Source organism: Castor canadensis, chromosome 9 (genome assembly GCF_047511655.1).
Source record: "Castor canadensis chromosome 9, mCasCan1.hap1v2, whole genome shotgun sequence".
Taxonomy (NCBI): domain Eukaryota; kingdom Metazoa; phylum Chordata; class Mammalia; order Rodentia; family Castoridae; genus Castor; species Castor canadensis.
The window spans coordinates 137,503,757-137,525,396 of NC_133394.1; the positions used below are offsets into that span (position 1 = coordinate 137,503,757).

General features: G+C 36.8%; 1 long non-coding RNA gene across 2 annotated transcripts; it reads right to left on the reverse strand.

The window, feature by feature from the left end:
- Window positions 1-1,241: 1,241 nt before the first annotated feature.
- LOC141411005 (uncharacterized) lies at window positions 1,242-21,416 on the reverse strand. Of its 2 annotated transcripts, none has more exons than XR_012435860.1 (5): window positions 17,958-21,416; window positions 14,132-14,271; window positions 10,042-10,178; window positions 2,290-2,411; window positions 1,242-1,441 (listed from the first exon to the last, which is right to left on the reverse strand). It is a non-coding gene; the product is annotated as an uncharacterized lncRNA (long non-coding RNA). The 2 variants fall into 2 exon arrangements; XR_012435859.1 differs by having other exon boundaries at window positions 17,935-21,416.
- Window positions 21,417-21,640: the final 224 nt, after the last annotated feature.

Below are 21,640 nucleotides of genomic sequence, written 5' to 3' on the forward strand. Positions count from 1 at the left end.
AATCAAATTATTATTTTCTTTATTATTTTTTAATGGTAGTGGGGTTGAGCTCAGGGGCCTTGCACTTGCTAGGCAGTCACTCTACCACTTGAGCCACACCCCCAGCCCTTTTGTCTTCCTTTTCATTTTTGAGATACAGTCTCACTTTTTTGGTGTGGGCCAGCCTGCCTGGATCACAATCCTTCTATTTTTGCTTCCTGAATAGCTGGGATTACAGATCTGAGTGATCATGTCCAGGTTATTTGTTCAGTGGGGGTTTCACTAACTTTTTGCCTAGAACTGCCATGATCCTCCCGATCTCTGCCTCCAGAATAACTGGGATTACACAATGAACCATCTTTAAATTAAAGCTGAAAGATAGCCTCTCTGTGTGTGTCTATTTTGCTCTCTCTTACTCTCTCTGTCTCCCTCTCGTTCTCTTTGTTACATATACTGTTACATACATGTACATATATATACACACACATACACACCAGAGCATTCTGTGACTTTGGGAGGGCAACAAAGATCTCCTTGGAGTTACATAACAAAAATGACATGACAAGGAATGTACGCGTAGGAACTGCCTTCTCTCTTTTCCACAGTGTGCTGTTAGAGCAGCAAGGCACTGGTCTGGAGTGAAATTAAAGAAACCAACAGTCTTAGCGTCAGTCAGTAGGATTCACAGTAGTGTTAATTTCAGTGACACCACCAGACTGGTTCAGGAGCAGATGCAGAGGTGGGGGAGATGCTGCAGTTGCCACCCAGTGGTGAAAATTACATGTTCAGGATCCCTCAAGAGGAAACCCCTGGGGTCTTCCATAAATAGTTGATAAGATGCCTTTCCTTCCATGGCAGGTAGATGTGAGCCAGAAAGACATTTTGACACTAACTCTAATGAGCACACAAACGTTCCAAATCCTGATGTTTTGATCTTTGATGTAACAGAAGCTGTTTCTACACTGAACCTTCAAACAAACGAAGAGCAAAAGGAGCTGTGATGTTTATGCGTGCATGTGAATATCAGAGCTGCATATTTATTTTAAAGGCAGTAGACATTACTGACATTTGAGAAATAAAATGATTTCCATAATGGCTTGGCTTTTTGGAGGTTATAGTTTTGACTTGGCCCTTGCCTAGCTGTGACTGGGTAGAGCACGTGGTATTTCCACTATTTATTTTTCCCTTATATAATGGGATGGTTTAACCAAATCAGACACTGTAAAATGATGCAAGTAAGTGCCCAGGTATGTTTTGTTTTGGCATATGAAAAATCAGATTTTATGTAACACAGATTTACAGCTATTTCAGAATACCTTGAAAAGACTCAAGCTTCATTGTAGCATCATACCAAAGGAATGGGTCTCAGTTGCTGTTTGTAGATATGGCACTTTGTGCTCGCCATAGCCCCATGCCTGCACATCACATCACCCACATCTATAAGTACATAAGTTCGTGGCACCTGGACCAGATGATACTATGTTACTTTGTAGCCTTAAGATGCAATGGCTACAATTTAAGTAATATACACTGCAAATTGACTGAGAATTGCTACCAAAATAAGCTAAAATCTACCAACTGCTTATTCTATTGTATAATGCCTATTCATGTACATCTCAAATATCTTTCTTCAGATCACAGTAACTAGAATAAACATCAAGAAAGCAACTTACAAAGAAAATAAATAAAAAGTGAAAGGCAATATAAGAGACACCAAAGGAATGCCTTCACAGCTCAACTCAGTAACCAATAACAAAATACCACCCAAGCTGGAACTTCCTCAACTGACCAGTTAATTTAGCAACTGAAATGCTGCACCTCTTCTATCCAGAAATATTAGCCTTATTATTAAATCCCATTGCATGTCCATTTTGAGCACCTGTTGAAGACTAGACTCTGCACTATATAACAAGGATATGTTGCTGTGTAAGAAAATCCCTGCCTTCATAGTCAGAGACATTTAAATACAGATTCGAAAACATCCAACTTATATAACATAGATGTATTTACTTTAAACATTTGTGAATTAACAATTACAAATGATTTGCATAAATTCACTAATAGTAGATATGGTACAGCGTTTGTCCAAAGCCTTTGCGTGTGCTTACACCTCTGTGTAGAACAGTCTTTGCTCAGTTTCTAAGAACACTTTTCTAACTCCCATTTCACATCTTAGCTCAGACATCTTTGTGATTAGCCTATTTTAATTAAAACTACCCCTAGCCCTAAGGCTTGGCATACTATAACTTCTTAGCCATTTTATTTTCTCCAGAAAATAAACTGATGACTGTCAATATATATGCTACTTACTTTGATTATTATCCATGTCTTCAATTGAAATGCAAGCTCCATGAGGATAGGGATTTTGTTTTGTTTTGTTTTATTGTTTTTCTCACAACCATTTCCATAGCTTCTAGAATAATGCCTAATACCTGCAAGATATTGATAAATAATGGTTGAATAGCTAAGTGAAAGAAGTAATCAGTTCTCCATGGGAAGCTTGGGCACACTCTCAGAAGATCTGCTGTATGAACAGATTGGTTTTGAAAGATGAATAAAAGTTTACAATGTTAAATGATAAACTGAAAGGGGTATGATTCTTAGGAAAATAAAGTGACATGTGTCAAGGCAAGAAAGTGAAACAGATCCCTGACTATTCCAGATGAGTATTTATTTAGAGCTATTGTTTATATGTTATTATCAACAATGAAACTATTACAGGTCATGGCTGTCCATAGTAAGCACCTAAGTCCTTTTTAGACTCCATTTCATTTCACTCTGCTATGATGTTTTGAGGTGATAAGAATTCACTCCATTTTCCAGAGTAGAAAATTCTGGTTCATACAGGTGTCATATTGCCAAAACCTCATGGCCAGCAAGTGTTAAAGTGACATTTTAAATGTGTTTAGTGGCTCAAAATTGTTCTCTCTTCACAGAGGAAGTCCAGGAATCCTTTACTCACCATTGACTCCATCATAAAACTATATAAGCGAGTACCTTAATAAAGTGTACTGAGTATTCTCCTGGCTTTGATTTTGAAGGGAATATTTTCATAAGGCACATTCATTTATAGTAGGACTGGATGGCAAACAAATTCTTCATTTCTTTGGTCTAAAATGACTAGCTTGCAAGTCAAATTGATGCTCTTCCCTCTCAGATTCCATTTGTTTATCTGTTTGTCTAAAGACACACATGCAGTCTCTGATAAGAAGCCAAAAGTTTCAGCTAACAGTCTCCTTTGTTATTTGCAAGAATTCTTTATGGTATTTTGAAAGGAAAAAAAGGAAGGGGAAGTTAGAGGAAGTGTGAAGGATAACTTCTCATTTCAAAACACACCAATCTTGTGTCTCCAAGGACTGCTATTTGGCATTTGTTTAGCTGGTGCCAATTTGGAAACCAATTGAATATACAGTGTTTATTTCAAAGCATTATTTTGCTCTGCCACTCTGTAATTTTTCTGGGGAATATTTGCATTTAGATGCTGTTTGTATGATGTGAGGGATATGACCATAAACATTTTGAAGACAATGAGAAAAAATAGTGTTAAAAAAGTGAAACAAAAGGCAGCTGCAGAAGGAAAAAAGTAGAGAGATAAAATGAGAAAAGGAGCTCATTGATTTAGCATCACATAAAATAATGAGAAATCGAGAGACAGGAAAGACTAAGGACAAGTCAAAGAAAATCAAAGGTAATGAGGGTGCTATTTTTGTATATTAAAACATAATTAATATTCATCATGCTCTTTAATGGGGAAGTGGAAAATTGAGGGAGACAGAAAAGCAAAGGAGTGAATAAATGGTTTAAGATAATAAAGGGGAAAAAAACAGAGCAATGCAGATAATTGGGAATATTGCGTAGCCAAGGTTGAAGTACAAACAGTCCATCAAAAGGCTATTTTTGTAATGTTAAAAAAATATTTCCAGACAAATAGTAATTAAATCCTTGACTCACTCATCCATTCCTTCGTTGAGCCAGTATTTCAGGAATGCTGACTGCATCCCCAGTCTGTGCTAGATAATGGAAATATGAAGACCAACAGGAATGGCATGGTCTTTCTTTCAAGAAAATCAAAATTAGATGCTCTAGTTGTGATGAATCTTCTGAGTGGAATTAAGAAATTAAAGAGTTTTGCATTGCCCCTCTACTAAATAAAAAGTGTTGTTTGAATGTGGTTCACTGCCCTGCCCTAAACAGCAGAGACACATACTCTCTTTGTCATAATGATGCCTTTTGACCTATTCCTGATATTCTGTGTAAACATACTGTTTGTGTCATGGCTTCCAAAGACAGAAGGAGGAAAGAACACAGGGAATGACAAAATTATAAGAAATAAACTTTGTAACTTAAATGAGCAAAAATAAAGATGAGTATAGGTCTGGCAAAAGTCATGTTTTACAGAATAAATGATTTCACACTTTCTGGGCGCTATTCATAGACCACCAGAGATGGACGAGTGTGTGCATGAGTGTATGGGTTTGTGTGCATGTAAGCACCTTGGGAAGGCACATTGCACCATACATGATGACTGAGAACACTTCAATACATGAAAACTTGAATCATGTTGAAGGAAATTAACAAGAAGCTGACAAAATGAGTTCTGCGTCAGAGGCAAGAATATTATTTGCAACAGCCTCCAAACATTGCCCTCAGAGGGACCAACACCAAGCTCATTCTATGAAGCCAGTATTAAACTTATTCCAAAAACAGACAAGGACACAAGAAAAAAAGAGAAGTATAGGCCAATCTCTTTAATTAACATAGATGTAAAAATTGGCAAACCAAATTCAACATCACATCAAAAAGATCATACACCATGTCAGTTTCATTCCAGGAAGAAACAGGTTCAACATGTACAAATCAATCAGTGTAATACACCATATAAACAGAACCAAGGACAAAGACCACATGATCAACTCAATAGTTGCAGAATAAAAGCCTTTGACAATGTTCAAAATCATTTCATGGTAAAAGAGCTGAAGAAACTAGGAGTAGGAGGAATGTACCACAACATAGTAAAGGCTATTTTCCAGAAACATATATAGCTAACACATCATACTTAATGGGGGAAAACTGAAACCATTTCTTCTAAAGCCAGGAACCAGCCAAGGGTGTCCACTCTCCCCCCTCTTCTTCAATATAGTAGTTAAATTCTTAGCCAAAGCAATAAGACAGGAGTAAGAAATAAAAGGAAATCAAATAGGGAAACAAGAATTCAAATTATCCTTATTTGCAGATGATATGATCTTATTATAAAAGACCCTAAAAACTCCCCCAAAAATCTCTTAGACATCATAAACACTTTCTGCAAAGTAGCAGGATGGCAGGATATAAAACCAATACAAAAATCTGTGGGTTTTCTAAATACCAACAATAAACAGACCGAGAAAGAAATCAGAAAACAATCCCATTTACAATAACCTCAAAAAAATTAGGAATAAATTTAATAAAGTGCTAGACCTCTTCAATGAAAATGTTGAATAGTTGAAGAAGACATCAGAAGACTGAAAGACCTCCCATGCTCATGAATCAGCAGAATCAATATTATGAAAATGACTTTACTACCAAAAGCAACCTATATGTTCAATGTAATCCCTGTCAGAATTCCAATGACATTTTTCACACAGATCAAAAAATAAATCCTGAAGTTCACACGGAAGCCACAAGGACCTCGAGTAGCCAAAGCAATACTGACAAAAAAAAGCAATGCTGAGGTATCACAATACTCAACTTCAAACTATATGACTGAGCCATAGCAATAAAATAGCATGATACTGGCACAGAAACAGACATGAAGACCAGTGGAATGGAATAGAGGACCCAGATACAAAACCACACAGCTACAGCTATTTGATTGAGTGGGTCATTCAGTCTCATTCCAAACTTGGTGGATTAACAAACTTAGGTTTCCATCGTTTTCAATCAGTATTATTATTGTAAATTGGTTCCAAATTCAGCAAGGGAAGATAAGGGCATGCTGAAACTCCAATATTATTGTGATCATGTTTATTGACAACAAATGTTCTTTGAGGGTGAATTCGTACTCCAATACAGCCCAAAATTTTGATAATTCTTTGGATATGCATATTGTGCTTGGGGTGGCTCCTGGTAAAATTAAGGGATACAAATATGACTGCAGAATCGTGGGGCCAGTAGTGTTGTTTGAGTCCTTAACATAGCACTGAATGCAGGCTTTCAAAAGAAATAGTTTTGAGTCACAATATCAGCATCAGCATAGATTTCCCCCACCCCAAGGATGACTTGAAATGGTAGTACACATTTGGATTCATAATTCCAACGACCTTACTGAAAAATACACTTGGACCATGAAGAAGAATTATTGCTAGATGCTTCAAGCTAAATTAGGGGACTTCATGACCTCACTTGTGATTTTGCCTCTCATGAAATTATTTTTACAGTGCTGTGTATGCAGCATTGCCCCTAAGTTAACTTGAGAGATACTCTAAAAGATCTATCACTAGTTGCCACTATGCTTGTACCAGTCAAACCATGAGCAATGTATTCTAAGACTTCACCAAATGTCCCCTTTGTGAATATGGAAGAACTTTGGAAATTTTTCTTACTATACAGAAAAAAAAAATCTAAGCCAAAGCTCATAATTTTTTCTTACAATATTATTTATTTTTATATTACAAATTATTGAACCCCTTCTGTAACCAAGTGGGATACAAATGAATAAATGCAAAAAGATAGAAAAGTGGATTTTATTTAACATAATCTTATGACTATCATTGAATGTGTTTGGAAGAAAACCATTTATAAGACCCTTGGTGTGGAGGCAAGGTCTAAAGGACATGCTCAAACAAGAGCAAAACAAAGGACATTAGTTGAGCTCTGGAGATGACGGTATGATATATGTAGGATAAGATTGTTAGTACAGGTACGTAACTACCTGAGTTCAAATTCCATTTCTGGTTTCCTGTGGACTGTGTGACTACATCTTTCTAGGCCTCAGTTGAATCCTATGTAGCATGAGGAAGAAAATCAAAATGAAAAATCTCTGCTTCTTAATGTGTTGCTAGGATTAAGTGAGCTATACATATAAAATACTTAGAAGAATGTCTGGCATGTACTAAGTTCATGCTCTGCTCTAATATTGTCCTAAAGGTTTAAAAGTACTACCCACTGTGTTTTCATTTCAATCCCATGTGATAGGGAATGTAGGTGCATTTTACAGATAAGGAAACCAGGACACCTGAGTGTTATGTACTTACACAAAGTCACATCAATAACAACAGGCAGTCAACAGCAAAAATGATCATTAAACTGAATCTGGAGAAGATGGGCTATTTTAAGCACTTGAGTTTGGATTTTTGGTAGAGGCATGCATGTTTGAAATAAAAAGAGAGTTGGTCAGAGCAGAGAATGATACTGAACACTTTTTGGGGAGAAAACCTGAGAAATAGAACTGCCCAGTGACCGCCTCAGAGATGATCTGCTCTGAGGATGTGATATAGCCTTCTCTTCTATGGTCTCTTAAGTTCATATGTGGAATATTGAATGATTGCCTCAATTCACCATTTCTCCTGTAGCCGAATTACATATCCACACCATTGCCAAAGCCTCATGATAGGACTGAGATTATATTTCACCCATTAAATTTTAATTTTCCACATGGGTTTTGGCCAACAACAGATTATATGCATTGTGGGAAAAATTTTAAAATGTGCTGGTGTGGTTGTCCTGTTCTCTGTGCCATCTGTGTCATTGCCATGGGAAAAACATATCTGGGTGTCCATGATACCTCCAGGCTAAGGTCCAGAATGTGATACCTGGATTAGACCAGCCACTTGGATCTGAGGCCCATGGATACATAGTCTAAAGCACAATTGCCCAGCTGATTCTCAGATACATGATTGAAGAGAAATTAAAATGTTTATATTTGTGGATATACTGACTTTTGGCAACATAAAATTATCCTCCTTTATACCAAACTTCAGAGATGAAAGGCACAGTCTTTTGTAAGATGCACTCCACTTCAGACATTAGCCACAAGGTTGAGGGTCCTCTGACAACCCTCACTTCTAGTCAACTAGCTACAAATTCAATAATTTCACTTCCCCCTCAGATTGAGTAATGTGTTAAAATGACTCAAGAACCTATGAAAGTACTATACTTACAAATAAAATTTTATTATAACAAAAATGTACAAATAGGAACAAGATAAATGTATTAATAAAGTCTGGGAGGATCCCAAACATGAAGATTCTGTTGTCCTTTCCTGGTGGAGTCCAGGTAAATTATCCTTCTGGCCCATGGTTATTTGAGAATACCCAGAACACTGTCAACCAAAGGAAGCCCATCCTAGCTATTGTGTTCAGGTATGATTGATTGAGTTAACACTGCTAGACTCAATCTACTGTCTGCCTCCTCTCCCCAGAGACCAGGTTAATATCACATGGCTTGATGCCATCATTGAATCACATGGTTGGTTTTCTGGATCTTAGAAGCCCCCATATCAATTTAATATAAAATGTGAAGGCCCATCATAAATATCTAAGACAGTCCTATCACAACAAATTACAAGCAATTAGAAGCTGTCATTCAGGAACTCAGGACAAAGGACAGCCAAATTTTTGTTACATAAACCACTGAATACTTTGGGAACAGCATTGTGGCAATAGCTGACTTATTCAAAATGTGAAAAAAGTCACCAAAGGCCATACAAGTTGGGGTTGTTTTAAAGAAAAATACCAATGAGAATAAGAGGACAGATGAGTAGACAATCACATGTCTGGATCTTATATTCAAACTGATAAATCACCGTAACCATGTTAACATATATTGAGCTCTCATCTGAGAGCAAAAATTTTGAATGATGGTTTTTGTATTCTCTGATATTTTATCTGTATCCCTTTCTTTGAGGTGGATGTGAGATTTCTTGGGACTGTAGATTAAATTTGTGGCTTTTGATGGAGACTTTTTCCCATTAACGGATAGCTACCATTGCTCACCTTGACCCTAAATAAGTTTAAAAGAATATATTTCAATGATTCCAAATTCAAGTGAAGTATCCAGTTATCTGACTAGTACTATTATTCAAGAGTCTAGAAAAGGATTGTGAAGGCTCTCCTCAAAAGCATCTCATTCTTCCTTTCTTAATGCACTTAATGACATGTTTAACCCTGGTTTCATTTTAATTTTCACAGCTATAGTGCAAATGGCCAAAACACAAACAAACAAAAAACAAGTAGTCTACCAGTCAGGAAATCCACCTTAGGGGTTCTGCTCTTTATTTTCTGTGTAACTTGGCACAAGCCAGTTCTCTACATTAGACACCCCCAATTTTGTACCTGTGACCAAGGAGCAATAGGCCAATCAATCTCTGAGTTTCTAATCAATTGAAGTAACTCTGTTTTTCTCTGACTTACCACTGTGACCTTGAGTGAATCATTTAACATATTTTAGCTTTATTTTCTTCACATTTCCTCCCACAGTCTTCCTTATCCCAATTAATGGCCAGTCCATCCTGAGAGTCATCCATGACTCCTACCTCTCACTCTTCATTGAGTCTGCCAGGAAATACTATGGGTTCCAACTTCAAAATATACTCAGAATCCAATCACTCATCATCATTACCACATCCTCAAAGTCATCACTGTCTCTAGCCTGAAAAATTACATATTAGATATTTTATATTATTGTTTTGCATTAACTCTTCAAAATTGTCAGTTTTTTACACCAGGTATTTTCTAAAAGTCTTCAGTATATTTTATATTAAGACCACATCTTCATTTGGACTAGCCATACTTCAAGTGCCATATTTTTTAATAGCTACTATTTTAAGCAGCACAAGTCTAGAGTCAAAGTACATTCTCCTGCCTAGTCAATGTCCCCATTTTAATGTTCCAAACTGAGAGTTAATGTTCTGGGGAGTTACCAACAACAACAATCCCTTGACAGCTGCCAAGGTTTTTCTTATTTTGTATAATACTTGGAACTGATCTATTCTTGTTCAAACCAATTTTTGCAAAAGTGCTCATGACAAAAAATACCTTGATAATTCACATATTCACCCAATGATCTTTTACTGAATGTCTTTACCAGTCACATAGTGTTATTCTTTCCAGTCATCTCCTTCCATGAAGAAGAACACAGGAGGTAGCCAAATGTCAACCAAAGAGATAAATGGAGCTCTAATGGTAGACTCAGCATGGTGGTACATTTGAGTTAGGGGGTCACTGTAAGAAAGAATGAGAATAATTTAAGACATAAGTGAATGTTTCTTTCTTTTCCTTACACTATAAAAATAGTTGCTTTATCTGCTTATATATTAAAGAAGTTAACACAGATGCTTCTTTTCTCACTCATTTGTTTATTACTTTACTAATTAATTAATCACTGTGTACAGAGCATTAAGTGTTGTGAATTTACAATTACATGTTTCTCATCTTTGTCAAACATGAAAATTTTAGTGACTTTTAAAAGTGTCCTCAACGGCAGGTGCAACGGGAATCCTTAGATATTTTAGATACATGCCTACTTATACCACGTATGACTTACTTGTGCCTTTTATGTAACTTTGTTTCCAAACTTTATAGGTTTTCTAAAAATAAGAGCCATTTTGACGAATTTTGAAGTATAAAAGTCATATAGAAACATTTCTCCTTTGCCTGGGATTCAGAACCGTTGGATGGTGGAATCATTGGATGAGGGAATTCATAGAGATCATGTAGCCTTCTCATTCAATGAAAACTGCATGTGCATCTACAGAGGATAAGTGGCTTTTCTAAGATCGTACAGCTATAAGGGATGGTACTGACACTGAACATTTATATTTGGTGTTGATTTTTCAGCTCTTTATGTAAAGAAAAGATATTTGTCTTTGTCCCCTGATTCCTGCTTCTCTAAGATTTTCATACTATTGAAGAAAGAAGGATTCCTGTCCTAAGAGTGGCAGTTATAAGCAAGTAACCAGGCAACCTTCCAAAGCAGTATTGAGTTGCACCTTTTTGTAAACACAAAAGAGGTTGAGAGGTCATGAGAGGGGATGTCAGTTCTAACCACTGGAGGGCACCAAATTATCTCTTTTAACTTGAACTCTTTATCCACTTCTGGGGAGGAGAAAAAGTTTCAATTGACTAGCCTTGAATATAAAGTCACCACAATGCTGACTTTAAGTCTGCAAACCTAGAAACTAAACACAGACCAAGAATCCATTGGTAGGTGTTATTTCCTGTGATCAGAGGCCTTCCTGGTTAATGTCAGATCTTCAGTGGTCCAAGACCCAAGGAAATTGTCATCATCTATTTTCTCACAGTGATCATAAAGAGACAACCGAACCAGAAAGATTTTCCATCTTTGTTTTCACGTGTTCAGGGAGAGTCATTTGCCAATAGCCTCAGGACAATATAAGATGAATGTCCATTTGTTCCAAAACCCACAGAATCATTTGTTTTCATGGAGATGGCACTCTTGTCAGCATGTCATCTTATAATTCACCCTCTTCGTTCTCCAGATGATTTTTGTTATTTAAATTGGTTATCCCCAAAACCCATTAATGAGTTTGAAAATCCTTCTTGCTATGCTGGTTCTTTATTTATCTGAAAGGTGGCAAAGAGCAATGAAATGTTACCTGGCACTTCTCTTCTACACCAAGAGGAGATAATTGAGACTCCAGAGCAAAACTACAGGTTAGTTTTAGAAGGGAAATAAATTTCAGTAATATGTGTGCAGTTCAGAGAGTCACAGATCTTCAACAAAGTTACTAAAGGCTTTTGTTTTTAGTGGCTATCATGGAGAGAATAAAAAGAACTCTGGGTTAGCCAGGAGAATGAGAAGTGGCCAGAGTCCAGCCAGTGTACCTCAATGGCCAGCTAACAACATGGTGTGCAGTTGCAGTCACTGTGGAACACTTTGTAAAGCTGTGGAAGATGCTACATGAAATAAATTTATCTAGGACCAGGATACAATTTGTCCTTCCACACTACTGCCTTCCAGACAATACAGTTAACCTCAGAAAAATAGAAATGCTAAGATTGCAGCTTATTGTTTTTATATCACACTATTAGAGAAGCCAGGAATTGGACCATCCGGGTCTAGCTGTTATTCTACTTCTGGACACATTATAGAGGAAGGCACTGGTCCAGGTCAGAACTATATTTCTAATGCGTTCTACCTCTTAACTAAATATGTTTTTATAATAATCTGTAAGAAGCTGCTTCTTCTTTTAACCAGAGGTTAACCAAAATAATAATACTAAAAGTTTTAGAGTCTTCTGTGATTGGCACACTTTTTTCCCTATATATACTTAATCTTCTAATCTACCTGTAAAGTTAATATTATTATTTTACTAAAATATATGGATAAAAAAATCAAACAAATCTAAAGCATAAAGAGGCTGAATAATTTGTATAAGTTCACACAGTAAGTTGATCTAGATGGAACTCAAATTCTTTTTCAGGTAGGACTGGACTGTGACCACTGAGGACAGAGAGCATCCAGAATAAAAGAAACTCTTTTAGTGAGTTCAGATCTTGGGGCTTTAATTCAAATATTTATCTCATAGTAATATGCTCAGTCCAAAGGCTTACTGATGTCTAGAAACATTTACAAAGTAAAGGTAATGTTTCTGCCTCTTTGTTTCCAACAGGAAGCTCCTTATGCATCTGCAATATGGTTTGATGTATTACTGTTTAAGACATTGGATCCTTCTTTGCTGACAGTAACTATAGATTATTCATTTTGCATCCTCTTCCTGTTCTTAGAGCCTATAACAGTACCCATTCATGCAACAGATCTTCAGTTACTTGTTGCACTATATTGAATTAGTGGCTATAAAAAGTTGCAATGACCCAACACATGTTGCCAAACACAGACTGCTTGAATTTCTTCCTAGAGCCAAAATGAGACACTTACTTGTGACTTTGTAGAAGAGATGTGGTATCCTATTTTGAGCAAAAAGAACTGTTAAAACTGATTTAAGAACCATAATTATGATGAACTATGGAAATCCTTAGCAGTGGGTTTCCAGCATTCCAGACTTAAATACCTGAAAACATTTGAGAGTGGGGCACTTTTATCAGCAGCAAACAAAATGCTAATTTTGCAGGATAAATTCTTTCTATTCTCCACAATTTTGTCTTGTAAAAACCCATGGATCTATCCATCTCTAGAACAAGAGATTACACTGAACTACTGATGTTGTAGGTACCATCAGTGTCTAGCTAGAGATTTCAGAAGAAGGACTGTGTGCTCTCCACAGACTGGCAAGTGGAAATTATTTTCTTGTGGCTTCATGTTCTAAGATGGAGGTTTGTGATTAACTTGAACATGCCCACAGAGGCAAGGATGAGAATAAGTGTGCACTTATTGCAGAGTATAGGAAAAGATAAAAAACCATCATAGGATAAAGGAATGAACAATTAGGAATGAGTACCTTGCATGTAAGAAAAGTCAAAAGGAATATTTGAAGGGTTTTTGACATGACTCAGAAATGATCTCTGCACACACACACTTTAACGTGCTGTGATTATGATTGGTGGTAGCTTAGACCAGGAAGAGCAAAAGTTAGCACACTGCAAGTGCATATATAGCTCTGTATTTATTCCTAGTCTAACTCACACTCCCTTCTGTTCCTTTGAGGGTCAGTTCATAGAATACTCTCTCCATGAAAGGTCCCCTTATCTCCATGGCAGTTTATTCAGATTCCTCATCTTCCCTGAACACACACTTGAATATTGTTTTGTTTACTTGATGTTCTTCTTTGCTAGACTGTCAACCTTTAGTGGGAAACAAAGGATATGGTTATTTAATCTTTCTATTCCCAGTACTTAGTACAGGGTTTGGTATGTACTGAATGTTCAGTGATCTTAAGGGGAAGAAGAGAAGAAGAAGAAAAGAGAGGAGGATGAGGACAAGAGAAGGAGAGAAAGAAGAAAGAGAGTAATCAGAAAATAATTGTCTATTTGAGCTAAAATATAATATAGAATTGAACTATCATGCTCATATCTGTGAACTTTACTGCTGTACATACAGTGAGAACTCAGTAGCGAGTCTGTAAAATGGCATGGTACTGTCAACTGACCAATATCTGAAATAAATAACTCCACCATTAAAAGATTTTCAGTTGTCCCATTAAATGCCTCTAAGCCTAGAGAAAACGGTGTTTCTAGTAAAGACTTCACTTGCTCACATGGAACAGGATCTCAGTGTGCTCCACTTCTTTACGGAGGTAAAGAGAGCTACAGTATCTTGCAGACTCAGGAATCAACACTCCAAGTCTTAGAGCTTCAGAGTTTGCTACCAACAGGACTGAAGTTAAAAATTAGTGTTCTGTGGAAAAAAGCAAAAGGAAATAGCATAATGGCAGGTCCACAAAGGGATGCAGAGCAAACCAGCATTGAGGATGCTTGTGCCTACCTGTTATTAAAGAGAAAGCAGTTTCTAATTTCAAAACTTCTGATGGTGTCTTGCATAGCTCATTCAGTGTACACCTCACAGCATGAGGAAGAATTCCATCAAGAATCCTCATCAAGGCATTTCTCTTTATGAAGTATCTAATTAACATACTTATCTAAATATTACTGCATAGATATCAATAGATCTATTCCTGTAAGGGATGAATTCTACCTGAACACAGAAATCAAGTTTTAATTTTATTAATTTATCATACAAAGTAATGGGCTTTATTATGACTTTCCCATACATGCATATAATGTACTTTGATATTACCCACCCTTAACCTACTGCTCACCTACCCTCCCAGCTTATCCCTGGTTCCTACTTCCCAAATAGTCCTCCACTTAGGTTCATGTTTTTTTTTTTTTTTTTTTTTTTTTTTTTTTTGTTTATACTTGTGGATCGAGATTCTGCATAGAAGAGAAAAAAGGCAGCATTTGTCTTTCTGAGTCTGGTCTATTTCATTTAACATTATGGTGCCCTGTTCCATCCATTTTCCTGAAAATGACACAATTTCATTCTCCTTAATGGATGAATAATATTCCATTCTGTATACACACTACCTTTTAAAATCCCTTTCATTTTTTAATGGGAACCTAAGCTGATTCTATAGTTTGACTATTGTGAATTGTGCCATAATAAACATGAATGCCTAAGTATCTCTATCATATGATGACTTACCTTCCTTTGTACATGCCAAAGAGTGGTACAGCTGGATCATATTATAGTTCTATATTTAGCTTTTCATGGATCATCATACATGTACATTTCCACCAACAGTTTAGATGTGTCCTTTCTTCCCCCATATCCTCACCAGCATTTGTTGTTTGTTTTCCTGATTATCATAATTCAGATTGAGGTGAGATGGAATCTCAGTGAAGTTTCAATTTGTATTTTTCTTTATAGCTAAGGATGTTGACATTTCTTCATGTATTTATCGGCACAGAAATAAAGTTTGATATTCATTGTGGGTAAAATAAGTAAGGAATTGCCCCTCTAGGACTGTTGACTAAGGCCATGTCTTATGGCTGTGTAATTTCCAAGATGATCCCTCTGTCTGCTCAGGTTTGTTTTTGAATTTCTATGCTTGGCCTAGTGTGTTGACAATGATATTCTGATTCTACTCTATCACACCATTAAAAACAATGTGGGGGCTGAAGAAGCTTTGAAAATTATAATTTTTTTCACTTACTGAATTTTAAAAGCATCCCTGGCACAAATGCCTGTACCTCTATCATATGGTAAGGAGGAAGAAAATAAATGTCACAATTCAGGTTTTCTGCCCCATGAAATTGTAACCTAGAAAGTACAAGTGAGTTCTGTGACATGCACATCTGATCAATTGTAGAAGGTACAGAGAATGATGTTTCTAATGTCAGCTGAGAGTGCCTCAGCCCTTAAATGATTACAATACTCTTTTACTTAAAGTTGTACAGCTCTCAAAGATGCTGCCTAATAACTCATAAATGTTTTCATGTTGGAAGGGAATGCCTTTGACGTTCCATCTGCAATCATGGTGCCATGGTTTTAAATATCACTGTATCTCTTACTGCAGTGAAAGTCTTCAAAATCTTCAAGCCATAAACATGCTTTGTTGACAAAGCCAATGTAGAGATTTTCAATGGAAACCTGGAAGCCCAGTCATTTCCATGTGAGCAGTTTGGTACTCTCACCCCAAAGGGATGAAGAGGCTTTCATGTTATGAGTGTGATCAAGTGAATTGACTCTTAGGTCCTGAGATGTTGTGAGATGGCATTAAGAACCCAATGCTGAACCCTTACTAAAGGACTAACAATGGTGATTTAAAAGAGGTAGGTGGCATGAGTGACCTGAGTTTCTCCATTCAGCCTTCATAGAGCCTTATGTGAATTCCAGGCTGTGTTGTCTGCAGAGATGAGAGTCTAAGTGGTTCATAGAAAAATGTGGCTACCGAGAGAGGCCAGTGTTTTCCTACCAGTCTTGGAACAAGTTATTAGGTATAGAAATCAGTCCTGTACTTTGATCACTCTATGACGTTAGTTTCCTAGGCCTCTATCACAAAGTAACAAAAACACTTCCTTCAGATGGATTTGTTGTCTGAAAATTTTGGAGACAAGAACTCCAAAATAGAAGAAATAAAAAAATGCTAGTTGTGGAATCCTTGGCATTCTTGACTTGTAGACAAATCACATAGCCATCTTCTCCATGAATGTCTTCAAATCATTTTCATCACTAGGAGTCTGTTTCTGTGTCCAAATTTCTCCCTTTTACAAGGATACCAGAATAAGACTCACTAAACTTTTTAGAACTCATCTTAACTTGAGTTTTGCTATAAAGACCTTATTTCCAATTAAGATCAGATTTTGAAGTACTGGGTGCTAGGAATTCAATATGTATATTTTGGGGGATGAGAAAATTCAATCACAACAGTTGTCTAATAAAATATTAAACCTTTGACGGATGCTAGTGACTCATGCCTGTAATCCTAGCTACCAAGGAGGCAGAGATCAGTAGGATCATGGTACAAATCAAGTCTGGGCAGATAGTTTGTAAGACCCTGTCTTGAAAAAAATACCATCACAAAAAAGGGCTGGTGGAATGGCTCAAGGTGTAGGTCCTGAGTTCAAACCCCAGTACTGCAAAAAAAAAAATTAAACCTTTAGTAAAAGCTGAAGGATATAAAAAACACCAAAATATGGTGGTTTAAAACTCATATTTATAAGAAAAATGTCTATGTTTATGTTTTCTAATGGTGATTTCATTTTTTGTTCCTGTTTTTGGCAATACTGGGGTTTGAACTCAGGGCTCTACAATGGATAGCACACTCTATCCTCTTGAGCCATACCTCTATCCCCTTTGCTTTAGTTATTTTTCAAACAAGGTCTCACTTTTAGCCGAGTCAGCCTTGGACACCCATCCTTCTAAGCCATCCTGCATAGCTGGCATCACAGGCATATATCAGTATACCCAGATTATTTTGGAGATGGAATCTTGTTAACTTTTTGCCCTAGCTACCTTTGAACTGTGATCCCCCTGTTCTCTGCCTCTTGAGTAGCTGGGATTACAGTTATGAGTCACTGTGCCCAGCTATGTGGCTTCATTTTGATCTTTTTAGAATTCTAAAATGACTCATATGTTTTATTTATGTAAATTACATGCTTTATTTACATGCTTATATATACATAAATAAAGAGAATTCTTCATCAGTCTAGGCACTACACATATCTCTCCTTTCTATTCCCAAAACTTCTTGAACAGACCACTCCCGTGGTGTTTATGAGTTTGTGACCACTGTCTTAACATGTAAAATGACTCCTCTATTGGTTTGTAAGGTCTTGTGTCAGAGACAACATTACTTTTCTCTGAATACCCAACACTTTAAAAAATATCTGGTGCATTATTAGTCACTTAACAAATGTTTGTTGAATGAAGGAATAAATATACGAAAACATAGGAATAATATGTTGTTCTTTAAATGAAAACTCACACACAAGTCCCATGAGCTGTAGTCCTTAAGCTATTACTAATGAGCTACACAAGTACGAAAAGCCATTTCACCTCTTTTTGTCTGGTTTCATCACCTGTAAAATGGTAGCCATGAATTAAATGACTTTCATGTCCTTGTGGGCTCCCATGAAGAAGATGTTAGGTTTTCATGCCACCTGAAATAGAGCAGTGAATATCAGGTCCTCTCTTGGCATTTCATATTCCCTTGAGACTGAATAATGCAGGTATGGAATGCCATAAAACGCTGAAGACTCAAACCCTCACTAGTATCTTACAAGTATTTACCCTTCAGCCTTACCCACACATCCCCTTTGGCTCCTTTGACTGGGTGCATATCTCTCGTCTCTTGAGAAAGTTCACTCTACATATGTCCTTTTTTGTTCTTTGTAGTAATCTATTTCTGATGTCTTTTTTGGCCAGTTAGTTCTTTCAAAGGTGCATGGAGCACTCTGGAAGTTGTAGTCATAATCCTCAGTGTTCTTTCCTAACAGAACCGAATACCTACTTGCCTTTTTGTAGACACCCTGACTGTGAGCTCTTTCCCTCCTAAAATAGATCATGATTTAACAAGTTCATGTGTCACTCAATTTAGATGTTTTAGGCAAGGGTTATAAATAGATCTGTGATTATAAATAGATCTGTGATTATTTTCTTTTAGAAAATCCTTCCATAATGGATTTTCTTTTAGAAAATCCATTTCTGTGTTTAAGTTTAGTCCAGGCTATGTTCTGTATTTGTTTCTTGCTGTCCAGTATTTTCTCTCTTTGTCTTATTCCCATCACCTGCTAGAAAATACCCCATTCTCCACTAGACAGAAGGTGAGAAAGGAAATATGAATTATTATCATAATTGCACATATCAAAGGAGTAAATGGCAAAAATATATACTCATATTTACTCTTCCAGTGCCTCAGTTTTCCATTGGCAAAGTCAGTCCAGTAAACTAGGTTTCTTCCTCAAAGATTGTTTGGAGGACTGATTAAGGAATTACCTAACCCTTTGATTTTATCCAATATGTATTAAAAGTCAACTAATGATTCAGAAGTCTACCTCCAGGTCTGGAGATAATGTCTATCTCCACACTCTGGGTTTCCTTTATAGCCATAGAACTGTATTCAATGGGTTTTAGTGATTTTCATCAAAACTAAACTATGTGTTAGTTTTAAAGGTGCAGGTTATCACCATATCTGGATACAAGGGATGCCATAAGTTGGTCAGGAAAAGAGATTAATCTCCAGACCATCAAGTGTGAGACTAAAAGACAATCATCCTTTCAAAATCAGGCAGATGATTACATTAATTCAAACCACATGAAAGGTTATAAAAATTCACTTAGAATAAAACAAAATGCAAGTGGCATATTCTAGTTTTTGGTATCAGGAAAAGGTATATCAATATTTTTTTCCACTTAGCTAAAACATGTCTTGAAGACTTATGAGTGTTTTTTGTACTTTGTGTAGGAGGTCTGTATTGTATATGAAGGACGCATTTATTTTCTGCAGAAAAACACATGACTCTTTAAGTTGTGTCACAGGGAAAAGAGTGTTCTCTTGGGTAGCAGGATATTAAGGAAATGAAACAGGGCTCAGGACTGGTTGACCAGATACAGGTTAAAACCAAGTTACTTAATCCTCCTTAGGTTCACCTTATATATCTGTAAGCAGAAAACATAATACCTTCAAAGGGTTTAATATCTCTGACCCTATTTTCATAACTTCATACTTCTAGGTGTGTTGTTCCTATCATGCATCCTTCCTTCTGTATTTTGTACTTGGTATTTAGAATCTAGATTCATAGAGGCCTTCCTGTCTAGATGAGTGGTTCCTATAGCTACCTGAGGTTGCATTTCCAGAATTACACTTTAAAGCTCACTGTTGTTCTTTCTTGAACCATCTATCCTTTTTAAAGTTTTAGACACAGGAGTACATCTCTTCTTTGCCTGGGTCCAGATGAAGTGGCTCATTGTAGGTGGTCTATAACTCAGTTGAAGGAGGATTAAATGAAATCTGATTTCCTAAAATACCCAACTACACTCTAAATTGCATTCCTTGACTGATGAGGCTCCTAGAAGTTCACTCTATCCTAAGGTCCCCATCTTTATTGCTTTATAAGAAGAAAGTTCAGGACAAAATTTTTCTAGTTAGCTTATTCAATCTTAAAATCAACGAAATTGGAGGCAAGGGAGTAAAGAAATAAATTATTAGGTGATTTCCTTTCCCAACTATTGAAATATCTCCTTCCTTGCTCAACACCTTACATCATTGCTACTATACCTACCCAATCATAAGAATTATCTAGACAGATAATCTAAAATAGATATCCAAGTCCTTTCCCAAACACACACGTGAATCTCCAGGAAGTTAAACTTATACAGACATTGCATTTTAAATAAAAGTTTCTCCAAATAAAAGTTTCTACATGACAAAAGTTTCTGGCATGTAGCCAAATTTGGGAACGACTGCATTGGAAAAAATTGGCCTTTGAGGCTGAGCAGCAACCCCTCATAGAATTTTCAACACAGAAACTACAATCTTTCTCTTGAGGTTCACAAGGCAGATTCTACATTCTTTGAATGAGTCGGTGCCCTTATTTAAGAGTCATGTCACAGGGGTTGGATTTGTTTTTAGGACTGTCAAAACAAAATGCTATGAACAAAGTGGCGTCCACAACAGACATTTACTGTCACATGGTTCTGCAGGGTACAATCCTAAGGTCTGAGATCATGGTGTCAGCAGGGCCATGCTGCCTCTGAGAGCTCTAGAGAAATTTCTCCTAACTTCTCATAGTTCTTTGACTTTTAGTAGTGTGACTCCAATCTTCACAAGGCATTCTCCCTGTGTGCATACATGTCTGTCTAAATAGCTAAAATTACAGAAGACGAGCTCCTTCTGCTTTGTATACATATGTCCTGTTATCATTTCAACTGCTGGAGTAAAAATAGGCAATACATTCCTGGCCACAAGGTTAAAAAAAGGACAAAATGATACCTGAAGAAAACCAAAAGTCAGGAGGGAAGACAATTTATGTAGACAAGGCAAGACATGGTGATAGATGTATGAGAAATTTATAATATACTTGACAGGAAATTGTAGCTTGAGCTGAAATGACAAGCCATTAAATGAATATCAGAGAAAATAAACTGAAAATGATATTCCTTAGAGACAACACAGTAAAAGCTACCAAGAAACTACTAACTAATATGCATGTGGGAAAGGAGAAACAAAGCTTCAAAGCAGTGCTTTGTGGTGACAAATACTGAAGGAGGATTTCAGCTAGAGAAAGAGACAGCAATGGATTTCAGGGTGGTAACATAGGGGTGTATAAGACAGTGCACAGCAAATTCTGCTTGGGAGGCAACGGGAGGACCACATGGACCAAAAATAAGGGCTTGTCCTGCAGAAACACAGGTGTACTCTACTGATTGGGTTCCATCAGGTTAGCTGAAAACATTAAATGTTAGAACTTAAAATATTCACCTTGTACTTTTTTTTGGCAATATTGGGATCGAACTCAGGGCTTTGCTTGACAAGCACTCTACCATGTGAGCTTTTTTGCTAGGCAGATGCTCTACCACTTGAGCCACTCTGCCAGCCCTACATTTTCCATTAGTTATTTTTCAGAAAGGGTCTCACAATTTTGCCTGGACAGGCTACTGATCATGGCCCTCTTCTCTTTATCTTGTGAACAGCTGGGATTATAGGAGTGTCTTGCTACCACGTGCAATCTTCAACACTAATGACCTGTTAATCAAATATACT